Source organism: Euprymna scolopes, chromosome 20 (genome assembly GCF_053919585.1).
Source record: "Euprymna scolopes isolate OS-2025 chromosome 20, ASM5391958v1, whole genome shotgun sequence".
In the NCBI taxonomy this organism is placed as follows: domain Eukaryota; kingdom Metazoa; phylum Mollusca; class Cephalopoda; order Sepiida; family Sepiolidae; genus Euprymna; species Euprymna scolopes.
Window position 1 is genome coordinate 30,214,551 of NC_136501.1, and position 22,975 is coordinate 30,237,525.

The 22,975-nt window shown below is 38.8% G+C and overlaps 1 pseudogene; it reads right to left on the reverse strand.

The window, feature by feature from the left end:
- Window positions 1–19,161: 19,161 nt before the first annotated feature.
- Window positions 19,162–19,376, reverse strand: LOC145241864 (U2 spliceosomal RNA; annotated as a pseudogene).
- Window positions 19,377–22,975: the final 3,599 nt, after the last annotated feature.

Consider the following 22,975-nt stretch of genomic DNA (forward strand, 5'->3'; position numbering starts at 1 on the left):
CTAGTGTTCTCTCAAATAATCTCGTTAAAAATAACTGAGCAATAAAGAGATAAGCTATAGGACTAAGAACAATGTTATGATAACTAGTTTAGTACAAGTTTTAACATAAAATACTATTTAAGCAGTTGGCGTAAAAATCTATCCATGAGCAAGGCAAGATGTAAATGTTATGACTGATAGGATATTAACTTAATTATTCATGTTTTATTGTATGAAATTTTAAGTTTCCTTTTCTTGATTTCTTTTATTACCTGAGGAAGGTTAAGTTAGATTCTTGAAAAGAATATGTTGGAAGGGAAGATATGAAACATAATGCATATGTACACGTGGTAAAACATCAGCAGCAGCGAAGTATAAGTGGCTTGTGAAGAGTTTAGCTGCAGTAGCCGAGAAACGCGCATATGCAAATTAGGAAGTGCTTGGGAGAAGAAAAAGGAAAGCAAAAAAGGAAAATGCACTACGTCGTCTGCAGAAACAAAATCGGCGTCGAAGAAAATGAACGCGTAAGGTCTAAGACGAGAATGGGCAGCTGTGGCTAGCAGGCGGTTGGAGAAAAAAAAACGCGATACAGGCCAGATGGGCATGTGGCAGTTAGAGATTTTTAAGCGGTGTCGAAACAAGAGAGTAATGTTAATAAAACATTTTGGTAAAAAAAGGACACATGTCTTGTCAGTCTAAAAGGTTGCTAATTACAATACTTTTTAATCAAAGAGCAAGTTTTATAATTGCGAGAATGTTATATTACATAATATTATAATAGAATGAAAATATATATTGCTTTGAGTTGGGCGCAAATGCATAAAACATTTTTCTATTTAATTCCGTATAACTTTAAGTAGGCCTGTTACTTGTATATATAACAAAAGATATATAATATTGACAAAGTTAAAATTGTTGTGTTTTGAGGTCATCAAATTAAAACTCGCAGTGTATGGTTAGTAATGTACAACTGAGAACTGAGTTTTTATTCTTAGAATATCGTACGAAATTTAAAAACAAAAATTCTAACAGAAGAAAATCAGGTTTCGTCAGCAACACTTAAATATATTTGGTGAAATGCATAGCGAACACACTTTCACACTCGCTATTACGTAACGCGCTTTCTTTTCTATTGAATTGTAGAAGGATTTACTATTGTAACTTGCAATAATTTCTACCAATAAACGGACGGAAATTGCTTGAATAGTTGTGGTGAAAGGTTATCGCCATCCATAGATTTTATTATTTATTTTCATATTGGAACTGTATTAAACAGGTGTTATTCTTCTTAATGTGTGTCTATTAAATCTATTATATATAAACGTTATTTACAACTTAAATTTGAGAGAACAACAAATAAAATATTTTCAATTTAGAAGTGACATAAGAACTAACATGTTAATTAAGGCTAACGCGTAATAGACACTGGATATGTTCATTTAAAGTTTAAACAGTAAAAGACCAACGAATATATACATTTTACTTAGAGCTAAACAAATCAACCCATATACTAATGTAGGCTATTTTATAAAATAAATATTGCAAATTTGAAGCGTGAAAGCCAAAGGAAATATTATTCTCAGATAGTTAACTGAGCTTTTTATTTAAATGTTTGGATCAGTAAGGATCTAGGACCCTAGAAATAAAGAGAATGAAAGATATTATTTCGGGTTCACACTATTGTCTTCCGCCTATGTGTTGTTTTTTTTTCTTTTTTGTTCTTGGAAAATCTCATGTTCTAATTAATTTGTACGTGTGAAAAACAGAAACGAAAATAATTTACCGTTGCTGGTTTTCTTATACAATCTCTTCCGTCGTTAGAAAAATCCATACCAACAATAACACTACGCCATTCGAAAGAATTGTATCATGTTAATTAACATGAATTATTCTTCATGAGTTATATAACTACAAAAAATATGCCTCAAAATTCGGATCTTAATCTTACCCTCTATAAATCTTATATTAAAGGAATTCTGGTAACTTCGCCGATTACCTTCAACCCTATCGGTGAAAATTAACGCAGTATAAACAAACATCACGCCGCCGATTTTTAACACAAGGATTTAGTTTACATTTAAAATAAATAGGGATTATATTAATTTTGTTTTTAGAAAACGAACAATGTATTGTTTATTGCATAAAACATTTTGTTATCCATTATCAGAAATTAATAAATGCTTACGATTTTTTTTACTCAAACCAAAATTTTCCCTATATTAAATATCAAGCTTCTAATGAAAAACAAAGTAACTGGCATTTATTATACGTTTGTTTATAATCGATCGAAAAAAAAATCATGTAGATCTGAAACGTCTTTTTAATTTTGCTTATTTTCTTGGCCCTTAAAACTTCATTGATCCAAATGTTTTAACTTACCTTAAATATGTGTGCATATATCGAGGAAACCATTCATAATACAGTAATCAAGTGGTATACAAAGTCTTGTACCAATATTTGCTTTTTACCTACCAAACACAACACTCAAGTCTATTATATATTCTTCACCCTCTTGTCATTGGCTTTAATCCATTGGAATCTACAGACCAAATGACGCCTACACTTAAGAGTTTGATACCCGAGTTTTTAAAGCCTTGCATAAGTTATCTCCTTTTTTTATTTTTCCGAGATTCCCGCCCTCGAAATGCAGTACAGCTGTAACGCCGCTTTCGTAATTAATTTTTTCTGTTAGGCCTGCATGAAAAATGGCTTAAATAATGAATTTAAAATAAAATCATTTCAAGTAATTATGAGCAAATGATAAGCCCAGTTAGATTGAAAGATCAATACATCACATTGATCACGTATAGTTATCATGGTCATCATACTTAATAGTACCTATTATTGCATGCGTAACGAATAAGTGGTAACTGTGAGTGACCGTTAGTAAACACCACATTTCCACGAGCAGGTTTGTAGCTATTATATATGCACGCATTTCTGTTAAAGTTCGACTTCGTGTCAGATGCGCACGTAAAACAGGGCACACAGAAAACAGAGACGTACACTCAAAACAGACGTTTCGAGCCTGTCTCTGCTTTATCGTTATTTTCATGGCAAATGCTTATCTTAGCTCCAATCTCTGGTTTCCTCTCGCCAAACTTTCACGAAAAACACTCGTCTGACTGAAACCACTACCAATAATTTCCTACACTCTTTGTCGGTGCCTAGACTTAAATGTAGATTCCACGAACAAAGCCTTTTTAGAACTGCAAGCCTGATGAATTCTCTTCCGATTGCCTGCTTTCTCGCTGACTAAAATCTGATTGTCTTCAAGTCCAATGTAAACAAGTTCTTGATGAACCGTCCCCCTAATTAATCCAATTTACAAAATTCCCACTACTTGTGTTTACTATGTTATAATCATATTAACTAATGCATACCCATTAACCATTATCCTTTAGTGGCTTCCGGGCCTTGATAAGTGGTGATTCCTGTGTAAAACAAAATAGTAATCCGTAATTTAGTCGTCCTCATGGAAAAGTTATCTGAGCAATTAATGAATTCCTATAGGATATATTGTATGTCGTTGCTTGTCATCATTGTTCCTAATGTAAGTGTCACTCACGAGGATTAAATAAAAGATGACAACATAGCTTACATGCGCAAAATGTTTATAAATCTATTTACCATATCACGAAAGCAAATGTAGTCTTTTGGTACGTTCATTCACATAGATAAGAAACTTCAATCGCCTAGAGGTTTGTCTGTAAGCATGTCACCTTTAGGTTGAAATAGTTTTTCCATTATGAATGCAAAGAGTGAATTTTCTTTTTCTTTATTGTCAAGCTATATTTGATATCTTAATTCAAATTCCCTGTCAGGTGCATGCATTAAAAGAACCAATGAAAAAGCCACGATTAATATGAATTAGCTTTCGTTCCATTTCTGTTGCGATGCTGATTTGGTTCTTCAAAGCGCTAGTGTCTTTCCACTAAAATCTTAATGAGTCTATTTAAAGGACATTTAACGGTCATTAACTTTTATAGGTTTGTTAACCTGTCTGATAATTACAAAGATGGCCGACTTTCAAAAAATCCTGAGTCATGTTTGATGGCGAGTCAATTTCAGCCTTCAGTGAGAAATAGTCTTCACTGCATATTTGCGGAAACTTCCGGTCGTAAAACCTGTTCACTGAAAAATTTCGAAATAATATGGCTACCTGATGAACCAGTTGAGCTTTAATTCATTGTTTTGTATTTTCTCTTTTGTCCCGTTAAAATGAAGTTGTCGTTCTTGTTGGCTTTCAATTCAGATGACGAGATTATCATTAAAAGCAAAAATAAATTATGCTTCTAATTTATTACACGATTGTGGATTAATCGGATTTTGGGGTGATTCTTTACACTACTGTTCAGAGAACATGAATCTCTCTCTCTCTCTTCCTCATTCTCTCTCTTGCTCTTTCTCTCGAGCGACTCAACTATATCCAGAAATAAAAACACAACAGACGTATATTATCTTCGTTCTGTGTGATGACAATTATATTTGTCGAGCACCGGTGATGGCATCACGACTAAGTAAAGCGAGAAAGATGACGCAAATCATACAACGACCATTAAAAGAAACGGCCTGGGAAGTAGAGAAATAGCAGCGAGAAAAAAATGTAGTTCAAACATTCTATCAGTAGAAGATATTATGCTTTACGCTTACAAAAACGTAACGTGACATGCGCCAGCAAACAAGTTGAACTCAGTCCACGAGTTTGCAGCGTAATTTAAACTTTGTCCGTAGCTAAATATTTGATACTTCGCCAGGGCTATCAAGGATATTTTTATCGTGATGCCATCACTAAATCGGTTGCCTACCACAGCTTAAGAGAGGCCCAATCTATCCTGGAGAGAAGGATAGACCGCGCCAGTTTCTCAATCTGATATTTTACGTCGCGGTACATGCAGCGCATGTAAACAAAAACTAACGTAACATGTGGTCGCAGCCGGGATTGAACTCACTACACGAGTTTGTAGTGTAATTCAAATCTTGCCTGTAGTTGAATACTTGATGCTTCGCTAGGGCTATGAATGGTATAGTTCGAGTTAAACACTTTGACAGTTATAAAGGAGAGTAGCAGATAAGTGCGAAACGAATGAGAAGCGATGATAAAGACAAATGTCTAACGCACTTTTATTTAAATCAGTCATCATTTAACTGTTTCGCTTAATCTAGAGATCCATCGTCAGACAGCATCTCAGGCATCCTCGAGTCCACATACGAGTATGCCTCGCTGTGATAGTGTATGCGATATTTGAATCAGTGAGTATTATACATCGTACGGTAGAATTATCTTCCACATTTTGATATGCGATCTTACCAGTAGTACTCGTGCAGTTTCGAAGCAATCACTTGTTCTATAAATAGAACTACATATCAGTGTGCAGAATTAATCTAGCTGTCTGATAAGACAATCTCAAGGGTAAAGCATGTTTACGAACTGAATGTGTAGGAGATTGAATAACAGAAAGTATCACAACTCGAATACAGTTTGGCGTTCAAGCCCTTCAAGGTCTTCCATGTGGCTTTTGTTTGAAATACCGAAGATATAGCCCCATTATTTGCAACCCACAGCTTTATTAAATTTCTATTTGGAACAGAACCATGTCGTCCTAATTTGTAACAAATATGGAAATCTCTCTGTCTTGTAGTTACAGATTCACCATTATTCAAATACATTTCTGCAGTAAAATCACGATGCGCAGGAGCCCAGACAATATTGCTTGATACAGGTACCTGAATTAACAATGGCAAGTTAATAGCTAAATGCAAACATCATTAGTCTTTGCATAAGTTCATTAGAAATCTATAATTAAGTTTTAAAGGTAAGAGGTATTTTACGGCTCTCTGCAGTTGTTATTATTATATTTGTCAAAGGGGTGCCTTTTTGGTCATTTTTTAACTTCATTTGCATTTTGTATAAAGAGACTGCGTTGAAATATGATTCGATCAAAGAAAATATGTAATAATTTCTTAAAAATGTAGAAAATGAAAAAAAAACATTACTAATCCCCGGACATTTTTACCGATCAGTCTTTGTTGCAGGAATTTATAGTATTTTTTTTTTACTTTCCATCATATCAGCCACACATATACGGGTAATAATATGAATTGAATTCGAGTAAATCAAATTACGAGGTTCCTTAAATAAGTTTCCAGACTTTTTTCGTATGCGCACTTTTATTGATAGTACATACATAAATGTTCAGTCCCCTTCGGAGTAATATTCTCAGGCTGCAATGCACTTGTTACACAGTTCCAATAATTTCTAGAAGGCCCCATGTTACTGACGACACGCTCTCTTCGCTTCAAATGTCTCATAACGAACATTAGACAATAGCAAAAAGTTACAAGGAGAAAAGTCTTAACTATAGGGAGGGTGTCGAACTGTCTCGATGCCCATCTTCGTCGAATAGTCTGTGACGATGGTGGACCCCACTTGGGACAAACTTCGCGCAAATCTTCGCATTTTCAGTTCCACGCGAATAATTCTGTGTGAATTTCCCATACCGACATCAAATCGTGAACTTAATTTCTGTATAGACATGCAACAGACCTTATTCACGCAATTCTTTATTTGGCCAATCAAGTCTAGTGTACTAAGTTTCTTACTTCTCTCACACTTTTGATCATTCCTAAAACCACCCCCTGCCTTCTTTGAATTTATTATACCACTCAAAAACTGAAGGTCGCTTCATGCAAGCTGATTCAAAAGCAGTCTAAACTTTTCCATACGTTTCCCATGCATTTTCCGAGTTTAAACAGAATTTTATATCATATCATTCTCCAAAAGTGTTTTAAGGTTGAGATTGGATTTGTTAAATTCACGATCTGTGACAATCAACCTTTTGTAGCGTGCATTTTAATTCCTACTGTAGCTGTTTATTCGAACTAGAAATCATAAAAATTAGTCAGTCAACTGATAAAATGTATAGAAATAAATACTGAACTATGACAATTTTACCTGACTGTACAAAAAAAGTCTGGAAACTTATTGAAGGCAATTTGTATGTTTTAATAAGTGAAATAACCCTGCGGATTATTACATGCAGATTGGTTATTTGATTCAGTGTGACAAGTAATCCGATATTTAAACATACCATGAGATAAAATAGATAGCAATACAATCTTGGATGCTTTGATGATATTTGCTAGGCAGACGTATAATTCAATTATGTTATTGGATACGCAAACAAATCTAAGATATATTGTAAGTTTTTTTTCTGTTTTCCTTACGTTAATATTATCTAATCAAAATGGACAAAAGTGGCCATCATATACACAAATAAAACAGGTGAGTATTTTGAAGCGTTGTACAGCGGAAAACTTCTCACAGCTAGTCATACTTTATTCGTAATATCTGTGAAACCGATTATTTTGAATAAATAGATAACTATGATAATTCAATGGACACTGGAGATAACATGTAACATTATTAAAGCGCATTTTCAGCCTACAGACATACGTATAACGCACACACACATACATGTACGCCCCTACCTAGCCATATATATATATATATATATATATATATATAACTACTTAATTTACTCACATAAAATTAATATACGAAAGCATAGGTTTATGCGTAAACTTTAAGTATTTACTTCAAAAGTGCTCAATACGTAGATAGAGCTAGTTAGTAATCTATAAAATATATATGGCGATTAAGCTACACTGAATATTCCGCGTTTCATCCACTCTAGGACTCTTCAGGCTTATGCGCGAATTCTGTAGTTGTTTATCGTTTCTATATGCTCCTCTTCTATTGAGATTTTAGTTAGCCAATCAGCTTTCTAGTATCCACCGCGCCCTTTCTATCAGCCAATGAGCATGCATTTGTCGGGCAAAGGCCTATTAGGCCTCTGGTTGACCTGTTCCTTTGTGTGTGCTCTATTTAGTTTCTTGATCTGTTTTAAAACTAGGTTAGTGTTTTTTTTTAATGTTAGTTTATATATAAATATATGTATGTGTACGTACATATATGCACATATATATACATATATATACATACATATATATGTGATCGTTTATGTATATTCAAGTTTATTTAATTTATTTATTTGTTTATTTTCTATTGTTTTTGTTAGTTTAAAAACTATTTTGTATCGCTATCCTAGAGTAAATTTTATCTTGTGAACACAGTTGTTTGCTATTTCTCTTCTACAGTTTAATAGATGTTGGGGTTCTTTGAAGTACAGGATAGCAATTTTTTCATGGAGGCATAATCTACATGTGTTGTCTGGTTCCCTACACGTGGTAGCTTGTCTTATTATTTTCCATTCGACTACCGGCGAATGTCCGCTTTCTTTGAGTTCCCAGTATTTATTCGCTAGTGTTGTTTTCATACGGTGTTTTTTTTATTGTTGAATGTACCTTTGTGGTCATAGTATATATATATATATATATATATATATATATATATATATAAGAATTGGGCGGTTTTGTAAAATTTATATGTTCGCTAACGAAGATGTAATCAAAATATATTGTAAACAGCTATTATCGATGTACTAATTTTGATAAAGATGTAATTTGGATTTTAGAAAGTATTTAATTCTTAAGCTTAAATTAAAGAAGACTTCAGTTAATACTTGAATTCAGAGAATCTTGCTGACTTCATGTTTTTATATCAATCAATTAACATGCACATGTGATCAGTTTTAAATTTCAAATCCGAAATTGTACCTATATTATTCACTCTCAAAGTATTTGAATACACTGCAGTATCCAATTGCTGACTCGTTAATAGGGGAGTAGCAGATGTGCTCTAGAAACGTCCGGATGTATTCATGAAACATCAGGATGCGCTCGCCATCTCTAACCCAACATACTTCCCTTTAATCCCTTGAGATTACAAAAACGTGAAGGGATATGTTGAGTCACTCTGTAAGGCTCACACTGGCATTTAAATTCATAGATTACTAAACTTTTATCTAGTGTGGAAGGAACATCTTGGAAAACAGTCATAGTGCCATGGTGTTGTAGCACATAATTGTAACGGTACACTACGAGGTGATTAATCAGAAAATCACTTACTGATAGAGCCAAAAAAGGGGATTTTCAATTAGACCGGACACGTGGGTGGACCAGAGAGAATGTCACTAATGAATTTCGTACGGACTTTATTGTTATACTTCGAAATGATTGCCCCGGGGAAACAATTTTATAATAAGAACATTAGTTATCTTCGTTAGTTCAGCTGCTAATTAGTGACAGTGAAGGAAGATCATAATTAAACTGATTTCCCTATTCATAGGAGTAACAGAATCCCAACTAATGTACAGGCCCGTGAAGGTCGTTTTTTTTGTACACCGTCAGTATCTGCAGTAGAACGAATATTCTTTTACGTCACAAATGCATGAGTTCAATAATCATAACAATTCTGATCTATTCGAGCAGCATTAAGAATAGGAGGCATAGCATTTGAAACACCTCGTATATTCAGACACATATATGTATATGCATTAAACATATATACATATATATGTCTAAATATACATGTATAAAGATATAGACAGCTATATATATAGGTTTGTGAGAAATATATGCTTTTTCAATTATATTTCCCCAATTTATTTATATTTTATTTATAAATTCCGTTGCATATATCATCAATGCTCTGATCCCCATCTGGAATTAATTGAAATGGATGGCTCTCGTCTTGGGGAGACTCCATGTTTTTACAAGCTTCTGGGATTGACATTTACTCCTGAAATGGAACACGTACGTCAAATCCGTTGCCAAGGTTGCTGGAAAAATGATGGGATCCTTCTACTGCTCCAGAAGATATCTCACTGCTGATGCAATTTTCTATCTATATAAAAGCCAAGTACTCCAAGGAGTGACTACTGCTGCCACATCTGGGCAGGAGCTGCGAAAAACAGCCTATCCTGCCTTGACAGTGTACAAAATAGACTTCGTAGCTTAGTGGGGTGCCCCTTTCTCTTCCCTGCAATCTCTCTCCCACCGAAGTGAAGTTACGAGCCTGTTTTTGTTTTATCGTTATTTCCATGGCAAGTGATCATTTGAGCTTCAATCTCTGGTCCCCCTCACCAATATTTCACAAAAAAACACCTGTCTAGCTGAAACCACTGTCAATAATTTTCCCCACTCTTTATCTGTGGCTAAATCAAAACGTAGATTCCATGAACAAAGCTTCCTTCTTAGAAGTGCACGCCTGTTGAACTCTCTTCCATTTGCCTATTTACCACCTGACTACAACTTGGATGTCTTCAAGTCCAACATAAACAAATTCCTGATAAACCGCCCCCTTAAGTAAGACACTTTATCGAATCTCCAATACTAGCGATTACTACGATACTATCCCATTGATTACTGTACACGCAATAACCCTTATCCCCGAGTGGCCTCCGGGCATTTATAAGTGGTGACTTCCATGTAAAAAAAACATATACAAATGGATAACAAACAGCTATATTTCAAATTCTGAGAATAACCATTTATCATTTTACTATTTTACCATTTATTTCTTTCCACATGTAAACATTTGCAATTTGCAAATTGCCTGTTTCGTAATGCAAGAAAATTTAATTTTTAAAGCACCTATCTCGTAACAGAGAATATCCAATTTTTTAAACACCTAACGCAGAATTTTTTCTAATTAAACCCTGGAAAAAAATTAAGTATCGACAGACAAAATTCAGCATTGACATCATTTATGATTGTATTTACGTTATGAAACAGGTGTTGAAAAATTATATAGAAATCTTGACATATTGAAAGAAATAATTGTTAAAGTGGAATCTTGGAATTGAGAATCTAGCTGTTCTGTCATATATATATATATATATATATATATATATATATATATATATATGTTCGTGTGTGTTTGGTTTTTCAATTTACTGATGGATTCGTGGAATAACACGTGAATGATTATACTTTAAATAAGTTTGGTGCGCTTTATATTACATCCAATAACATATTTATAGATTATAACTAAACAGTGCAACAAGACATCCTACATACAAATACAATGGATATTACACACGATTTCTTTAAAAATGGATGCTTGGTTCAATTGTATTGTTGCACATTTTTTTATAACAAATTAAACTAAAACAAAAGCATAGTGCATTCCATACACGAACACATAATCCCGAAATATGTGCATATGTGAGTTTTAATAGACCTTTAAAAGTATCTACAATATACACTATGCAAACGTAAAAGGAGAGCAAAAACGTGCATCAGTCCCTATAGTAATCTTGTTGTTCTGAAAAAAAGAAGAACATGATAAAACTCTATTTTTTGATTCACGTTGCCGACGGATAAAAGAAGGTAATTTGGGTGGAGTGGAATGCATAACGGCAGAACCAACCATTCCCTAAAGTAGACTACTAAGCAAACATTTTTGGAGTGACTACATTCTTTTATTTGCAAGACCATTGGGATACGTATACACTCTTAACATAAACTACGTACATCAAATCCGTTGCCAAGATTGCTGGAAAAAAGATTGGATTCTTCTATCAATCCAGTGGATATCTACCTGATGAGGCAATTCTCTACTTATATAAAAGCCAGGTATCTCCAAGGATGGAGTATTGCTGTCACATCTGGGCAGGAGCTGTTAGGAAGTCTTATCATGCCTTGACAGAGTTCAGAATAGACTTCGTAGCCTAGTGGTGGTTGCTTTTTTCTCTTCCCTGCAACCTATTTCTCACAGAAGAGACGTTGCCAGGCTGTGTCTATTTTATCATTATTTTAATCGCAAGTACTCTACTGAGCGCCAATCTATGCCCCCCTCGCCAAACATTCACAACGAACACTCGCTGGGTGAAAACACTATCAATAATTTCCCCCACTCTTTATCTGTGTCTAAACCTAAACGTAGATTCCATGAACAAAGCTTCATTCTAAGAAATGCACACCTGTGGAACTCTCTTCCGTTTGCCTGCTTTCCAGCTGACTACAATATGGCTGTATTCAAGTCCAATGTAAACAAGTTCTTGATGAGCAATCCCCCTAAGTAATCCAATTTACCAAATTTACATATCTAATTATTACTATGATATTGTCGTTTTGACCACTGCATACTCTTTAACCCTTATCCTCGAATGGCCTCTGTGCCTTGATAAGTGGTGATTTCTTTGTAAAAATAATCCATTGAATGACGCATATATAACAGATGGTTTGAAAAGCAATATTCTAGTATTTTGGCACTTTATACGGTCGTATATTCGTATGCTGTCAATGAGAACTTAGAATAAACACCTGTAAATGTACGTTAAAAACTCAAGCTAATTGAGAATGACAGAAAAGTTAGCACCTGAGGCAGAAATGTTCTCAACCTATAGCCAAATGTTCGAAAAGTTATAAAATGCTAGAAGCAATAAATAGACAAATAAACTATAATAATAACAAAACAAAAACACATTATAAGAAAGAATGGTTAGCACTTTACACGTAAGGTATGGTGTATAATATATACGTACTAAATTACTCATGATCCGTTGGGTCAGTATACGTTATAGCTAGCTATGGAATAGTGAGTATATAGAATTAATGTATGAAAATGAAAGTGAGTATACAGAATTAATGTATAAACTCGTAAAAATTGAATGCCTGCGCAGCCGGAAAGTAAAGTGGCGACTATTGAAAACAATGCGCAATTTTGCGTGCGCACAAAAAATGAATGCACGCGCGCCCGAAAACAAACATGGCGACTAGTGAAAACAATACAGAATATATTAGATAGTAAATGTATTAATATCATCACTCTTAGATTAAATGAAAAATTATTTATATAAGAAGCCATCCGTTAGAAACAAGGCTGATAGCCATTAGTCCCATGCTCACGTGTAATGAATGAATGGGTGAATGTAGGATTGACATGAAATTCTTAAAGATAAACTAAAATGACCGAAAAATGGGCTGAAATGACTTAAATAAATAAAAAGTAAATGACTTAGAATGACTTTAATGAACTTAAGGATGAATTGAATGACCTTACGAAGTACTTGAATGCTTAAAAAATAACTGGAATCCTTCAAAAATAACTTAAATGATCTGGAGAATGACTAGACAGCGGCGGATCAATGTTCTTCACAAAATATGACTCATCGAGTTCAAGCCAGTGCTTGGCATCGATGTGAGCCGTTACCTCGTTGACGCACCCTAAGAGGGTCTTGAGCCTGCTGCAGCGGAAAAAGGTATAACCGGCTGTTTCCCTCATGTGCTCGTCGCAGAGCAGGCAGTAGACCCGGGTTTCTTCATCGTACAGGTTGAGTTCTTCAAGGAGGGGTAGTCGCTAGGTAAGGGAAAATTCCGAGTTTTTTAAGAAAGTCCCGTCCCGGCGCCCAACTTCACTGGGAGCGAATCTCCTCTAACGACATCCTCGCCCGTTTCACTAGCGATTCCTCTGTGCTACGCCCCACTAGCTCCCGACAAAGCCTGTTACTAGACTGTTCGAGGACACTGGTCCCCGGAAATGCTCTAAGTACGGATCGGCATTCAGCGTAGAATGTTTGTTCCCCCCTCGGTCAAAGCTCGGCGGAGACCGAGGGGTCGTGTGTGGGATTGGAAAACGAGCTTCCAACCGCAGTGACCCATGGAATGTCTACGTACAACGAACGGCTCAGGAAGGTTAACCTCTCTGCATGTTTGTGACACAGGAGATCGGGCAGTCCCAAGCCTCCCTCGCTCGAATTTTGAACACAGACCTCTCTGCAAAGATAATGCTAACCCTCATTCCATAAGAGTGTGTCCAGGTGCTCCTGTAAGCTGGTTCGTCGTTTTGCAGAGACGAAGTACAGACAGACGGTAAAGGATGAGCGGAAAGACTATGTAGCACACGCCTCCGCCCGACCCTTCAAGGACAATTTCCTTTGAACCCAAGTCTTGACAGAGGATTCGACCTTGGTCTCTACTTTCGACCAGTTTTTCTTCAGCTGGAGACCTGTCCGAACCACACACCGAGGATCCGGCGAACGCGGAAACCCTGGCTCGTGTGTCTCCAGGGAAAGCTATCCCACGCAGGACTGGTGTAGTCGCCTCGTCCCTTAACTTGCGAAGGAGGGGTTCCAACGCCAGGACGTACAAGAAAGGCGACAGACTCCGACAGATTACCGTTTATATGCACCTCAACCGTTTGCCTGTAATCCAGTACAGAGATCCACTTGCAGAAGTCCGGATTAAATCCGGCGGCCTCCAGCACAGATCCCAGGAATCGATGGTCCACCCTATCGAAAGCCTTGGACTGATCCAAACTGATCTGCACGGCCTCCGCGTCGTCTTCTGTCCCCTCTATGATCCTGCGTATCAGATGAAGATTTTCCTGAATCGATCTCCCCTTCACAGCATAGCTCTGGTCTGGTTCGATCAAATCAGTGATGACAACCTGCAACCGATTCGCAAGAACCTTGGCCAAAATATTTAACTCTGTGTTTAGCAGAGTCAAGGGCCTGAAATCGTCTAACTCCCCCCCTCATGCCGTTGACCTATCCTCAGCAATGTGATCACTCACTTGGTCACCTGCCAGCGGATGGAGCCCTGAACCAACCAATGGTTGAACATATCCATTAGAATAGGGATCAACATGGGCGACAACCTCAAGTATAATTCGTAGGGTAGACCATCAAGCCCCGGAAACTTGTAGCAACCGACCCGCTTCGACGTAGTAATGATCTTATGTTCTGTGACAATAGCTGCCAAACTCTTCGACCCTGAGTCGTGGTAGTTGGGTGAAGCGCTCTGATAGATGCTTTCGAAAACCTCCCGCGTTGACACGAGGGCATGTTCTTCCAGGTCGTTTACTTTTCGAATATACCCGTCCGAACCGAGCCTTAGAGCAGCCTTACGCTCAATAGCGTCTACATTAACAGCCTCTTCGAGACTTTCAATAGCCTAGCCCTAACTATCTGGCCCTCGTACCGCTCGTTAGCCAAGCGGTGGAGGTCTTGTTTAGCTAGTGTTATCTGTAGGGGGTCACACCCTCCACCGCCTGGGTCAGCCTATTCTCTGTACACTTCTTTGCCTTAGCCTTATCTAGCGCGAGGCGTGGCTGTACTGGACCGAGAAGCGTCTAATCTTAGCCTTGAGACTAACCCACCACTTACTCCCGGTAACCGCCCCCACTAATGCGCGTTGGATTATCTCTGTAATCTTCAACCGGTAGTCCTCCAGCTCCAACAAGATGCTGGTGAACTTCCAGTATCCGGCCAGTTTAGGTATAGAGCTGAAGTTCAGATGGGCCATAACTAGTTTGTGGTCCGAGTGTCCTAAAAGTGGAACGTGGCGCAAGACAAGAAATCTACATCACCTCTTCTAACATCCTATCCAAGTAAGTACTTGGATGGGAAGGCGCATTAGGATGCCACGTCTACATCTCCCGATGATCCAGGCGAAATCTGTCGACCAGGTCGCACGAAGCCATCAGGTTGGACAGACTGCTGTCCCACCACACACACCCGCTAGTCCCGCCGACCTTATCTATCTTGAGATAAAGGATGGCATTCTAATCACCCATTAAGTCTACCCTCTCGGGATCGTCTATAAAGCATTCCACCCGTTGAAAGAAGGAAGCCCTCTCCACAGCAGAATTAGGCGCATAAACTGCGACTATCCGAAACACACTGCTATTAATGGTAACATCGATGACAATCATCCGCCCATCTTCGTCTGCGTGAACAACATTCACCGACGCTGATAGGGTGTGATTTACTAGCAAGGAGATTCCACGACTATAGGTATTGCCATATGCTGAGTAAACATCGTAGTCGCTCATCAGCACCTGACAATCCCCGTCACAAATAAAGAGGGTCTCCTGTATAGCGGCAATATCTACCTTGAGAGACACCAGATCTCTCAGCACGCGTGCGGCCTTGCTTCGACATCTGAGGCCCCTTACATTATAAGTAGCCAAGTTTAAAGCTATGGTCACCTACCTCATTCAGTGTAACACACGGGCCTGTAATCCTCAGGGGTGAGGACGTGGCAGGCTTGTCCAAGGCGTCAGCTGAGGGTGATCCATTCTTGGCGATGCCTCCTACGTCCAGGGGAAAGGTGTGTTTGAGTGCTCTGTAAAAGGAGGGGTGGATGCAAACAGGGACTAGGCCCTCACATTTGAAAAATAAATTGTTCAGCGGAGGATGCTGCCTGTCCACCAGCTGCTGGCCCGGGATTGCATCCTTCGCGGCATATATCATGGCCCAAAGTGCCTCCGTCTTGCAATTCTTGTTGACCCTAACAAATGTGGTCAACAAGGTGGTTGTGGTTGGGTCGGTGACATTATCGCCTCCGACCTATATAACGTCCTTATGTTGGTTGTAGCGGACCTTCTGCTGGCCTTTGAGCTCAGGCAGTTTGCAGACGGTCCGTTTCACATATACTTCCTCCTGGAAGGAAGGGAGTATTTTTGCCCGCTCTGTGCGGACTGTTGTGGTTAGGGTTGGTTTCTCTTTAGTGGGAGGAGGAGGAGGAGGAGGAGGTGCGGAGAATGTGGGGGTGACCGTGTCGGGTGTAGGGATCTTTGGTGCAGGGGGTGTTTCTTTTTTGGGGGCGTAATTTGATCTTTCTGGGGATGGGTTGCGTGCTAGAGTTCTTGGGGGTTTGGGGTGTAGGGGTTGTGGCCTTGGCTGTTTGAGGGTTGGGTTTGAAGGGAGATCAGCCTCGGCATATGAAACCTTGTCTTTAGGACTTCCTTTTGTCTTCCTACTCTGTCTCCTCTTCCTCTTCTTCTCTGCTAAGCCCGCTGCTGCTATTGTTACCGCCACTGCTGATGCTGCTGTCTCTTCTTCCGACGCGTTCGAGGAAGAGGGGGCCGGGATGTCCATTGGAGTGTGCTCTGGCTCGTCTTGGGTTGCTGCTTGCTTGAGCATGCCTTTAGGGCGTCTGCCCTTCTTGGTGACCGTCGACTAATCAGGCTCTGCTGCTTGTCCCGGTGGTTGTTGGTGGTTGTGGTGGTTGTTGGTGGGGCTGCAGCCGGGGTTTGGGTTGGTTCTTTGGTAGGGGCCATCCCTTGTGATTTGGAAGGGGCTGTGGCCGCGAGTTTTTTAGGGCATTCCTTAGCCATGTGCCCTTGTTTTTGGCAGTGCCAACATTGGGGCCTTCAGCCCTCCACAATGATGGTCATCGTACACTCGTCGAATTCCATTATCGCAGAGATTTTGTAGAATTTGGCTTTGTCCAGGACCACCTTGACCTTATGGTCTCCAGTCGTCACATTCCGTTGACCGCGGAGTGGCATGACGGATTCCACATCTTCGTACTGGCTTAGTATTGCCCTGACCTGCCGGGCGCCCATGAAGACCGGGACGTTCAGCACGGTGACGTTGGTACTCCTTTTCTTCAGATACTCTGGTTAGAGTCTAATCCTCTTCCCCCTGTGGTCGATTTTTGCAAGACTTATCGCGGCTTCTGGGCTGGGGAGCAGCACGTCCCACGTGGCGTAGCTCCTACTGCAGATGTAACTGGCTGAAATATTAAGCTCCAGGAGGAGTGCCACCATGCTGTCCTTATCGACACCTGTCAGGCTTCTGGTTTTTAGGTCAGACGTGGGCAGGAAGAGAACTCTTTGCTCCAACTTCTCGATTGCCCTAGAAGGGACTTGACGATGTTGCCCACCGTATAGTCCTTGTAGATGGAGTTAAAGAGTTCTCTTTGGAGTCAGTTGGTCTTGCTGCGTTTTCGGGCCCCACGCTGTTTCCTGGTCTTGTGTTTTGTTGCATGGTCCTGGACGTGAAGCTGCTGGCACTTGAGCAAAAGTTTTGGCCTTGTTGGGGGTCAGAGTCAGCCAGTCACCGTCGAACGTTGCTTTCTGGCTTTGTCCAGCTCCTGGCCGCCTCTCTTCTTCTTCTTTGTTGTAGGTGATTGCGTTGCAGAGTCAGCTTTGGGAGGATGGTCCGTGGAAGTTTTCTCCTTGGATGTTTCATTTCCTGGAGGTGGAGCTCCTCCGATTGGTGATGAGGCACCGCTCCTTCCAGTTCTGCTTTCCTTCTGGAGTGTTGTCTTTGGGTGCGCGTCGTTCATTTCCCCTCCGAGAATGTTAAGGGAAGTTAACGTTTCTTGTATTAGCTTGCTGGTTCTCCTCCTCTGCAGATGGGAGATCATCTCCGGGGGGAGTTGGTGGGTTGCTTGAGGTGACTAGCATCTGCGGAGCCGGGATTGCCACTGGTTGTGGTTTTTAAACTGCTTTTGCTGTTCTTCTTCCTCTTTTTCTTCTTGGGGTTGCTCTCTTGGGAAGCTGGGGTGACTTAGTTGCTATCGGCAGACGAGGATTGAGGTTCAGAGGGTGCCATTAGTTGTGGACCGCTTGAGTGTACCTCGTTCCCTAATCTGTCGCAGGCCTGGTAGCTTTCATCTGGGAATGGTCCTGTTGGGGAGCCTGGGTGGAAGTGCCATCGAGGATTAAGGTGGAAGGATTGTCGCAGGATGTGTCCCACCCAGATCGCACCTCGTTCCCTCGTCAGCCCCGGTCCGGGAAGTGGCCCTCGTGGGGAGCCGGAGGTTGGATTGGTTGCCCCCCTGTAGCTGGATTTGTCTGGTGGGTGCTCCCTCCGATGGGGAGTACTCGAGGGGACGATGTGGCACATCTGGGGTTGTATACACCTTTTGCCCGGCATTGTGGAAAAAACTGCACCGGCCGCTGAGGCAGACACAAGTGTAGCGGGGGAAAAATGCAGGGCAATGGGGGGTGGAGGGGAGTAGGTTAGGTCAGAAGCAAAATTTGTTTGACCTCCCCTCACGGGGATGTCAGGTTAGTCAGCTCAGATCCCCCCAGAAGGGGGGGAGCAGCGAAGGAAGACGCAGTGGGTGCTAGCGTGTCAGAGTGCTGCGCCGCAATTAAGAGGGAATAGACATCTCTGCAGAGAGAGTGGAGCAGAAACGAAACACCCACCCTACCCATGCAACCCTGCCCGCAAACAACCCCAAGGAAGCGAAAATGAGAACCCTGTCTGTTCAATCCACTGGTCTCCAGTCTTCACATTCCGGTGACCACGGACTAGCATGACGGATTCCACATCTTTAGTGTTGCACAGGCAATTAAGAGGGGAGAGAGTAGACCATTTCAACCTCAGAGGGGAGGAGGAAATGAAGTACCCTTAAGAAAAATTGCTAAGCTAACCCAACCAGGTCGCGTCAACCAAAGAAATAAGTGTTGTCGGTCCCAAGAACAGCAAACTCTCAAAGAAGGGATCGGTTTTCAGGTCCACACTACCACAAAATGGCGTCAGTCCTGGGGGAGCGAAAAGTGTCTAGACTCCCCAAAAAGGGGATCGGTCCCACTAACAAAGGCCAGTAAAGTCACAAAAGTGACCAAAGTTAAAACCTTAAACTTAACTGGTGGGTCCAGTGGCGAACCTTTTGAAAAAAATCAAAAATGATATAGCTGGGAGAAAAGATACTACACTTTGATCTTGGCCACAAGGCCAAGAAAAGAGTATTTATTTGCAGTATCTACCGGAACAGATACTACACTTTAGACATGGTCAAAAGGCCAAGAAAAGAGTATTTATTTGCTCCCCCACCGAGCAAATTAGGCACAAGGCCGATTTTTCATGTAGGAGTGAAGGGGAAATAGGGACCAACTCCCCGAGAAGTAGCGAAGCTGGATGTTGACAATTGGTATGAAGGGTTGTCCCTACATTGACCAAGGCCTTATATGTGGGGTTGGTATATATTTGCTCCCCCACAGGGCAAATTGGGCACAAGGCCGATTTTTAATGTGAGGAGTGAAGGGGAAATGGAGACCAACTCTCCGGGGAGTAGGGGAGCTGGATAGTAACAATTGGTATGGAGGGTTGCCCCTACATTGACCAAGGTCTTATATATGGAGTTGCCCCCACATATGGTCTTTGATTGCAGTATCTGCCGGAACAGATACTATACTTTGATCTTGGCAAAAAGGCCAAGAAAAGTGGGTGTATTTATTTGCTTCCCCACCGAGCAAATTAGGCAAAAAGTCGATTTTTAATGTGAGGAGTGAAGGGAAAATGGGGACAAAATCTCCGGGGAGTAAGGGAGCTGGATAGTAACAATTGGTATGACGGGTTGCCCCTATATTGACCAAAGTCTTATATGTGAGATTGCCCCCACATATGGTCTTTGCTTGCAGTATCTGCCGGAACAGATACTACACTTTAGTCATGGTCAAAAGGCAAAGAAAAGAGTATTTATTTGCTCCCCCACCAAGAAAATTAGGCACAAGGCCGATTTTTAATTTGCGGAGTAAAGGGGAAATGGGGACTATCCCCCTTGAGAGTATGGGAGCTGGATAGTGACAATTGGTATGAAGGGGTGCCCCAACATTGACCAAGGTCTTATATGTGGTGTTGCCCTCACATATGGTCTTTGCTTGCAGTGTCTCCCGGAACAGACACCACACCCTGATCTTGGCCAAAAGGCCAAGAAAAGCTTAAAAAGCTAAGAACAGTACCTATTAACAACAGACCGTTGATCTTAACGAAAAAGGCCTCCTTTATAAGGAGATGTGAAATCCGTTGAAAAGCATGAAAAAACGGAAAAAATGCAATGGGCATTATTCAGTCCATCTGAGTTTTTTTTTGTTTGTTTGTTTGTTTTTTTTTTTGTTTGTTTTTTTTTTGCTGACAGTCTTAAAAATACCGGGAAATTATTAATTAATATTTAAAAGTGAGTCCGTATAAATTATAAAACTAATATTTATATTGTTTAAAATTAAAAATAAAAAGAACATCCATGACTTGTTGGCTCAAATAAATATATAATATATATATCTTAATAATAGGGCCAATAAAACTTAAGACAATACTATTCTATTTACAACATTTTAATAATGTACACAAACGACTTTTAATAAATTGGAAGAAGAAGAAATACGTTTTAATCACGCACAAATATATAGGGTGTCCGTAAAGTTACTATACAGTCTTATTGTTTTATTGTATTATATTTGTATTAATAGTTAATATCTATTTTTTACAGGTTTATTTAATCAAGCATGCCACGCAAGCTAACTTTGTAAGTTTGTCAGAGTGTGGTGTCACGTTGTCGAGAATGTATTGGAGCTGAAGGCCTCCAATTTGAATATTTGTCATAGAAATTGTTTGTCTATATTGTTACAGTCTTTTCGAATGTAACACGTGTATTTTCTGAGATTTTTATAAACATAAAGGTGTTATTTCTTTTTATTTATTTTATTACAAATAAATATTTTAATACAATATCTTACTGTACTGTTAATATATTACAGGGTGTCCGTATAGTAACTTGTAAGACTGTATGGTAACTTTACGGACACCCTGTATATTGGGCAAATAATTTTCTTTTAAATCACGTAAATTGATTTTTTTAAATTTATTTCTTTTAAACAATTGTCTTACTGTTCGTTGCTGTCTGTGTCAAGCGTTTGCGCGAAACCGCAAATCCTGAGCTGAACTCTAAAACCGGAACCGGAAAGAACGGTTGAAACATCAAAGCAATAAAGCAAGAAGATTCGATCAATGAATTTAAGATTACATTCAGCTGCTTGGGGTAAGCATTGGAATGTATACATATATATATATATATATATATATATATATATATATATATATATATATGTGTGTGTGTGTGTGTGTGTGTGTGTATACCAACACATATATATATATATATATATATATACGTATCAACATATATATACATATGTATATATATATATATATACACGTACGTACATGTGCATGTGATTATGTACGTGTGAGAATGTGTTTATATCACCTGCTACCTATATTCCATCCTGTATGTGTGTGTGCGTCCACTTATATTTGGGTGACTAAATACATGTATGCATGTGTGGTTGGATTGTGAAAGACAAAGAAACCTTCACCCAATATATATATTTTTTCTTATGTGTATGTATGTGTATATGTGCCTTCAGGCGCATGCATGTGTATGTGTGAGTATATGTATGTACATATGTGTATGTATATATGTGTGTGGTATGTGTATGTGTTTGTGTGTGTGTGTGCGTATGTGTACGCATATATAAAAATAAAGTCATAAAAAACACCATAAAAAGTTTTTCCAAAAGGACCCAAAGCCCCCCCCACACACACACACTACCACCATCAAATGAAGTTAACTCTGATTGGACTCCACAACATGCTGACTATTAGAGACAGAAGGTCTGAGACAGACATTTCTCTGAAAAACACACTCAGCGTTATCAGATATAAAAATGTTCTCCAAAATAACATTTCAATATTTCACTTAAAAAAACTTTTATAAAAAAATATCTGAATAGGGCTGATCAAAGCTTGAAACGCGTTGTAATAACAATATTTAAAAAGTAAAAAATGATAAAAGTCTTAAAAACCCACAATTGTTGATGGCTACACTTTTTTAAATATATATATATTTTCTCTCGTTGAAACTACACAACCATCATTTTAAATATATATATATATATATATATATATATATATATATATATATATATATCAACACTGCTGGGGGAGCCATCATTTAATATACTATTTGTTTTTAAATCTCCGAAACAGTGTTTCATGGTAACCAAACGATGCCCCCTTAAATGACATTAGTACTATAGTGATTTCGAGAGAGAAAGTTGATGAAGTGATTGCAGGTAATTTAATTACTTGCAGACTAAATAGTTTTTTAACGAATGATAATAAATGAAAATATTTTTGTATAGTTTTAAAGGTAAAAAAACTTTTAAGACTATGTATATATATATATATATATATATATATATATAAAAGTAAATGACATACGAAAATGTAACGTTTATATGTTTAAGAAATTTTCATAAAAATTATTCAGCATACATGACTAAAGATTCCGCATGTATTAATTACAATCGGGTATTCTTAAATGGATTTCGGTAATATTAGTAAAATTATCAGTTTGATTTTAATCTTTGCAATGCATTCCTCTTCTCGAATCATTTTACCAGCCGTACTAAGGGTATATATATATATATATATATATATATATATATATATATATATATATATATACATTTGTTGTCATCGACATACAGTCCTGTTTCGTTGTATCA